We start from the raw sequence: 8326 nt of genomic DNA, 5'->3' as shown, positions 1-8326 counted from the left end.
TTTGGCCACCTGATGCGAAGAGGTGACTCATTTGAAAAGACCCTGATGCTGGGAAAGATTGAGGGCAGGAGGAGAAGGGGACGACAGAGGATGAGACTGTTGGATGGAATCATCAACTCGATGGACATGGGTTTGGGTGGGCTCCGCGAGTTGATGATGTACAGGGAGGCCTGGCGTGCTGCGGTTCATGGGGTCACAAACAGTCGGACATGACTGAGCGACTGAACTGAACTGAACTATGTCTGACTCTTTTGCAACCCCATGGACTATAGCCCCCCAGGCTCCTCTGTTCATAGGAAATCCCAGGCAAGAATACTGAATTGGGTTGCTATTTCTTTCTCCTTCCTGACCCAGGGATTGAACCCTTGTCTCCTGCATTAGCAGGTGTGTTCTTTGCCATTGAGCCATCAGGGAAGCCCCATCTCCCTAAGCAGTGCAAACAAAATATCTAGACTATCATTTGTTTTAATTAAATCATGTGTATCCTTGAAGGGTTATCATGTCTAGAGTGATGAAATAACCCAATTGGTGGCGGGAGGAGTGCAGGAGCTGGACAAAGAGTCACCTCCACTTGAAGCACAGGCTTGAGTGGAAGAGAGATGATCCTCAAAGGAAAATTGAGTATTCCCCAAAGATGGGGAAATGGTGATGGTTATCCAACACAATAAATGTTCACTACAATGTTCTTATTAAGAAAATTATAAGGGTAGTACTATGCTATTGTAGCTTCCATGAACTTTGAGTAACAAACACTGAATGATTCTTTGAAAGCTTTAAGTTTCCCAAGAATGGCTGAAGGCAGGCTTTGATGAGAATTTGAAAGCCATCAGAGGCAAAGTGAAAGCTACAGGGTGTTGCTAAAAAAAAGATATTCCCCGGAGGATCAGAGGAGACCTCCTATTGCTTATAAAATAAGGTACAAAGCCTTAGCTTGATACATAATATCTTTTACAATCTGACCCCAATTTATTTTTATTTCATCTCCTGCCAATTTTTACTGTATTTTGTATAATCCGGCCAAACATACTTTCTTATCAGTCTCTAAACAACATGTCACACTGTTTTATGACTCAGTGACTTCCCCCCCACCTCTTTTCCTGGGTTGGGAAGATGCCCTGGAGAAGGAAATGGCAATCCACTCCAGTATCCTTGCCTGGAAAATCTCATGGACAGAGGACCCTGTTGGGCTGTAGTCCATGGTGTTGCAAAGAGTCAGGCACAACTGAGCGACTAACACTTACTTAAAGAAAAAATAAAGAAAAATGCTCAACTCAATGACTTATTTTTTTGAAACTGATACATTTCTATTTTTCATGAATGAAGTTCAAATATTATTACTTGTGTAAAGATCTCAGAGAGAGTTTAGTCACCTCTGACTTGAATACTTGTGTAGGTAGTATCACTATTAAGCTTAAAAAGGATTATAGAGTCCCTGGCAATCCAGTGTTTAAGAATCCATGCTTTCAGTGCAGGGAGCACAGGTTCAAGTCCTGGTCAGGGAAGTTCTGTATGCTGCATGGCACAGCAAAAAAAAAAAAAAAAAGGACTATAGAAGAAGGAACAAGTTTGACTAGCAGAAAGAGGATGAGGATAATGAATTCCATCTTGAGTAGGTAAGACTGAGGTAACTGTATAGGACTGATTTGCTGGTATTTAGAAGCACTGGATCTAGGTATTCAGCTGGGCAGCCTGATATGCAGATACTGACCTGGGTGTGGCCATACTGAAGTGGTGAATGAGATTTCACAGTGAGAAGATCATCCAGGGTGGAACCTGGAGAACACAACATTTAAGAGGAGGCTGAGGCACTGAATAGTCAGTGATGGAGATGAGGAAGAAGGAGCAGAGAGGTCTGAGGAGACGATGGGGTAATCTCAGGAGGTGAACAGTGACCAGAGAGAGAGAATTTGGAGAAGGGAGTGAAGAGTGTTCAGTGGTAGAGGCAGCCCAAGGATGACAAAGACCAACAAGGGACCAATGCCTTTGAAGTCATAGGTGATGAGTTTGAAAGGACCTTGAAGCCTATAGAGGGGACTGTAAGAAGGAGTACCCCTTTTGGGTATTAATGGTGCTAAAAGGCAAGTCTCATGAGTATCTTGTGATGGGAACCAAAAATACAGAATTTTTTCCAGCATGAATAAAAGAATTGGAGTTACAACCTTAACTCTTTTTCCTGCAGGGGGTGATGGAGATTCATCACAGCATCATAATGGATTTCTTTCTAGAACATTTCCTTTGAAGAGAGCATTGTTTTTTGTGAACATAATAATAGAAAAATGTAACTTCTTAAAAATCACATCGGTAACTCTTTGGGAATAAAACTGACCAAATATATTGTTACAACCTATCACACAGCACACAAAATGAAGTCTACTGATCTGGATAGAATGGAGTTGTTATTGATATCTTGTTCCCTCTAAAATATCCGTCTTTAGTCTATCCTCAGGACCTTTATTTTTCAAGTGAAAAAAGCTTATTTTGTAGTTACTAAATCACTAACTGGTGGTTCCCTGGTGAGAAAACAGTAATAAACTTATAAGGAAAAATATGCTAGAATATGTGGGCTTCTTTGATATTCAGTATTGACATATTAAATCTCCAGATTCATCCTGCATTAGTGAGAGGCTGTGTGGTTGTGGGGTTATGTTTGGTTGTCAGAAAAGATCTCAAAGACATCATGGGTTCATTTTGTTATTATTTCTGGGTTCCCTCCTGTAATCCAGTAGGTCTGGAAATTCAGTTAATAACTTACTCAGGGAAATTTAAGCTTTGAGAAAAGGGACACAAAGGACCTATTTCAGATCTGTGAAACTGATTTTTAGCCAAAGCAGTTATTGATGTTAAGATATATGTCTTCAGATGTATAGAACGGACTTTTGGACTCTGGGAGAGGGAAAGGGTGGGATGATCTGGGAGAATGGCATTGAAACATGTATACTATCATGTAAGAAACGAATCACCAGTCTAGGTTTGATGCAGGATGCAGGATGCTTGGGGCTGGTGCACTGGGATGACCCAGAGAGTTGGTATAGGGAGGGAGGTGGGAGGGGGGTTCAGGATTGGGAACTCATGTACACCCGTGGCGGATTCATGTTGATGTATGGCAAAACCAATACAGTATTGTAAAGTAAAATAAAGTAAAAAAAAAAAAGATATGTGTCTTTACAAACTGCTATGTGGGAAATTAAAACAAAAATTAGAGGGCTGCCGATGAGTATTCTAAGAATAATAACTAAGTAATCCTGTCTACTGATCTGTATGCCTTGATCTAGCCAATGAAGCAGACATATGGCCCATTTCCCCCTGTTAACTTTGGTTCTTAGGCCTCTTGAAGTCTTTGATAAATGCCATGGAGTCTGTCTCTATGCAAAAGCTTTTTCAAACATTTCAGTGATTCCGGAGTCCCAGAAACTGAGACTTACAATCTCACATCAAAAGATCACAAGTTAGGGATGCATAGTCTAGAGACTTTATCAATGCTTAAGCATGTACTTTCCATTCCTGCACCAGCATTTAGATTAATCAGCCCTTGTTTGCTTCAGGCCATGAAATTCCAGCACCTCCTGACTCATTTCCTACTTGACTCAAGCAAGGAGGTTGGTTGTAGGTATCTTCCTCAGCTAGGATGTAAAAACACCTTGAATTCTGTCTCTTGGGTAGAATCAGCAGAAATTCCTCCTACTACATTTTGTTCAGCTTGTGATTCTGAGACCAAAAAAAAAAAAAAAAAAGGCAAAGAAACAAAAAATTTAGAGTTAATGTCCAACTCCTGGAAACATAAATTAAAAGTTAGTATGCTGCTTTTGTGATGTGACATAATTTCTCCAAATTGTAATTCTCTTTCAAACTTGATCCTATACTCTGTCTTGAAGTGTGGGCAGTTGAAAAAATAGCATGTCAAGAATATTTTACTCTAACTGTGGGAGAGGATAGTGAGCCTCTTATTCAGCCCTACTGTAGATTAGATTTGTTTGTTTATATCATACTGATGCAGGACAGATTGAAGCAAAACAGCATTTTGATCATCCTTGAGTTCTAAATCTTTGCTGATTTCATTTTTATGTTTAAAAAAAATTTTTTTTATTACTTTATATTGGAGTATAGTTGATTCATAGCATTGTGTTAGTTTCAGATGTATAGCAAAGTGATTTAGTTATACATATATATCTATTCATTTTTGGATTCTTTTTGCACATAGTGAAGTCGCTCAGTCGTGTCCGACTCTTTGCGACCCATGGACTGTAGCCCACCAAGCTCCTCTGTCCATGGGATTCTCCAGGCAAGAATACTGGAGTGGGTTGGCATTTCCTTCTCCAGGGGATCTGCCCGACCCAGGGATCGAACCCAGGTCTCCCACATTGCAGGCAGAAATACAGTCTCTCAGAAAACCTCCTATAGTGACACAGAACTTCAGATCCAAGTACTAACATCAAAGATTTCAAGGGAGGAAAGGAAGCCAGGTTGAAAGAAGAAGGGGGAGGAGGCGGGGGGGGGGGGTGAAAGGGGTGGACTTACAGACGTCTCCTGCCACCTACAGATGCCCAGGCATTATGGGACTTTTCCCTGGGCCTCCAGAGAAGGGAGGACTGGAACTCGGCCCTACCAGAAATCAGGCCAGACCAGAACCAGAATTCGAGTTCTCTGCCAAGAGGAGGTGATCAGTCTCCAGTCCTCAGCTCAGGCTGAGGGCCCTTCGACCAGATTCCTGCGTCCAGGACCGGGGGACTAGAAAAACGGGGAATGATAGGAAGGGTTAAGGAGAGGAAAGAGAGAAGGAAGCGGAGAGAGGTCAATAAAGTCTCTTGTTCCTTACCGGTCGGGGCACTCTGGCCAGTTGTCCGCGTTAGGAGGAGACCAGGGACAAAAGGGTCGCAGTTGTGGCCGCTGGGTCTGGTCCATTGGCAGGCAAGCTGGCCCCTGAGTACCCTGAGTGGTCAGGATGTCAGTCTCAGTGAAGAAAAATCCCACCAGAGTCGCCATTTGTTGCAGGAAGGCGGACCCCTTCCAGGGCCTGAAACTGGGCTCTTGTCTAACACTCAGAAATGAATTGTCCGAGGAGACACATGTGCTGACAAAGCAAGAGGTTTTATTGGGAAAGGGCACCCGGGTGCAGAGCAGTAGGGTAAGGGAACCCAGCTTATTAAAAATATTGATTTAGTTCCTTGTGTTATACAGTATTTGCAGATTACCTCGCTTTACCTTGTTAGCAAGGTAATGCTCAAAATCCTTCAAGCTAGGCTTCAACAATACATGAACTGAGAACTTCCACATACAGGCTAGATTTAGAAGGGCAGAGGAAGCAGAGAGCAAATTGCCAACATACTTTGGATCCAAGGAAAAGCAAGAGAATTCGAGAAAAACATCTACTTCTTCTTCATTGACTACACTAAAACCTTTGACTGTGTGGATCACAACAAACTGTGGACAGTTCTGAAAGAGATGGGAATACCAGACCACCTTACCTGCCTCCTGAGAAATCAATATGCAGGTCAAGAAGCAACAGTTAGAACCAGACATGGAACAATGGACTGGTTCCAAATTGGGAAAGGGGTATGTCAAGGCTATATATTGTCACCCTGCTTATTTAACTTATATGCAGAGTATATCATATGAAATGCCGGGCTGGATGAATCACAAACTGAAATCAAGATCTTGGGAGAAATATCAACAACCTCAGATATGCAGATGATACCACTCTAATGGTAGAAAGTGAAGAGGAATAAAGAGTCTTTTGATGAGGGTGAAAGAGGAGAGTGAAAAAACTGGCTTAAAACTCAACATTCAGAAACCGAAGATCATGGCATCCAGTCCCATCACTTCATGGCAAATAGATGGGGCAAAAGCAGAAACTGTGACAGATTTCATTTTCTTGGGCTACAAAATCACTTCAGACAGTGACTGCACCCATGAAATTAAAAGACCCTTGCTCCCTGGAAGAAATGCTATGACAAACCTAGAGAGCATATTAAAGAACAAAGACATCACTTTGCTCACCAAATCTGCCTCGTCAAAGCTATGGTTTCTCCAGTAGTCATAAACAGGTAGGAGAGTTGGATCATAAGGAAGAATTGATGCTTTTGAACTGTGGTGCTGGAGAAGACTCTTGAGAGTCTTTTTGAATCATCTCATTTTATGAACTAAAAGACATAAAACTAAATGTCTCTTATAAAACAGCGAATTATATTACATCCATTCTCCCCCAAATTCCCTCCCATCCAGGCTTCTACATAACATTGAGCAGAGTTCCCTGTGCTATACAGTAGGCCCTTGTTGGTTATCCATTTTAAATAGAGCAGTGTCTACCTATCCATCCCAAACTTCCTAACTATCCCTTCCCATCCTTTCCCTCCCCCTGCCCCAGCAACCATTAAAAAAAAAAAAAAAATCAAAACATAGAATTTTAGAACTGGAAATGGTCCATGGAAAATCATATTTGTTTTTTATTTTGCAGTTGAAAAACTTGAGGCCCAGAGATATAAATTCATCCAGGGCTAGTCACCCTGATAGTGGCAGACTTACAATGAGAGTTCTGGCCTTATAAGGCATCTCCTTCTAGATTTTGATCAATAACATCCTAAAGAGCAGAACTGACTACAAGTTCCACACCTTATAAATCAGCATGGAGCTTGCCCAGAGGGTGGAATAGCTTGTGAATTCAATTACCATCTAGATTCCAAGAGACAGAGAGGAGTACATGAAAACAGAACTTTAATGTTTTGCAGCTTATAAAAGAACCTCTTGTGGTAAGTGATCATCTCAATTATACTGCTCTCTGATGTGGATACAATTTGTCTTGAGGTCCTTGTAAATAAATTATATAATTTCCAGAAAATGTGACCTTTGGCTCTGTATTCTAAGGAGAAGTGGCAGATAAATGCACCCACTTGATATAAAGGATGAGAGTAGTCATCATAGAACCCAAGAAAAATAAACTAGTTCTGTGTATTCACAGTAAAAAGTGTCTCACTTAAGTTTTTTTTTTTTTTTTTGGTGTGATAGTAGGATTGTTTTCTTTAATATTTCATACGAATTTGAGAAGAAAGCTCATGGATGATGACTTAGAATATTATGTGAGGGGTTATTTATCCTTAGAAAAGGGAACGTGAAAATTCTAAAGAAAATAGAACATTGTCATTTATCCTCAAGAAAAACAGATTTTATCTGGAAGGCATATTATCCATCTTTCTCACTATGTCTCTTATAAGAGGGACTGCTATTAAGTCTGTTAAAGCATTTTGGGACTCAGAAAAGAAAAATAGCTAGAGGGACTAAGGCTAAACCAATGCTAGTCTCCCGCCATACCACAGGGAGAAGCCATCGAGTAGTTCCTGACATGCAAGCTCCCCCCCCCAACCCCAGCACCAAATGCTCTCACATGAAAAGCCAACAAATGCTCCAGGCAATCAACCACAACTTCAGACTTTCCAATTAACTTCCCTTTTTCTCACCTCTTATCACTGATAGTCTTTGAGGTATGTTTCAATTAATATAAAGTCTATAATAAAAAAATCTCTAAACTTCTCAGCTTCTAAAATATTATACACATTATCCAAAACAATCCCTATGAACAAATCAATACATATAAATTATTATTATCCATTAACAACAACAAAAAATACCCTTAAGAGACACCAGGCAACATGGTGGCATGAACCTGGGACTTTGGATCTCTCTGTGTCACAGGTCCCTCAAGTATAAGATGGGAAAATGTGATGACTTCATATAGAGTTGTTACATTTCCATGAGGCAAATTGTGAATGCATTTAGAATAGGACATATAGTATGGACTATACATTTTAGATAATGTTGGGGTTGTTATTGCTATTATTATTACATTATTATTTGTATTATTTATTAAGCCTGCATTATGTTTAATCTGACATAAGCACATTATATCCTTGTTCTATATTTCCTCACTTAATCTCCATAACAACCTTGAACTTTGTAGGTAGATATCATTAATTGCATTTTACTATGGATGAGACCACAGTTGAGAGAGTTTAGGAAACCCAACTAAGCACACAGAGTGAGAAGCAGAGGTATAGTTCCAAAATAAGTCTATCTGACCTCAAAATCCATGCTTTTAACCACTGCACTAAATTTTTATCCAGCTGATCTTTTTATATTTGTGAAATTTTTCCTAAATCATGATCATCTTGCAAGACCGTAGGATTGATTAAAAAATAGTCTTGCAATTCTGTTATGGACTAAGGTCTGGCTATATATTTTTGGATGGAGAGGGAGATGGGAAGGAGCTTCAAAAGGGAGGGGATATATGTATACTTATGACTGATTCATGTTGAGATTTGACAGAAAATAAAAAAAT

Source organism: Oryx dammah, unplaced genomic scaffold (assembly GCF_014754425.2).
Source record: "Oryx dammah isolate SB20612 unplaced genomic scaffold, SCBI_Odam_1.1 HiC_scaffold_25, whole genome shotgun sequence".
Lineage (NCBI taxonomy): Eukaryota > Metazoa > Chordata > Mammalia > Artiodactyla > Bovidae > Oryx > Oryx dammah.
Note: the sequence above shows the minus strand (reverse complement) of the source record.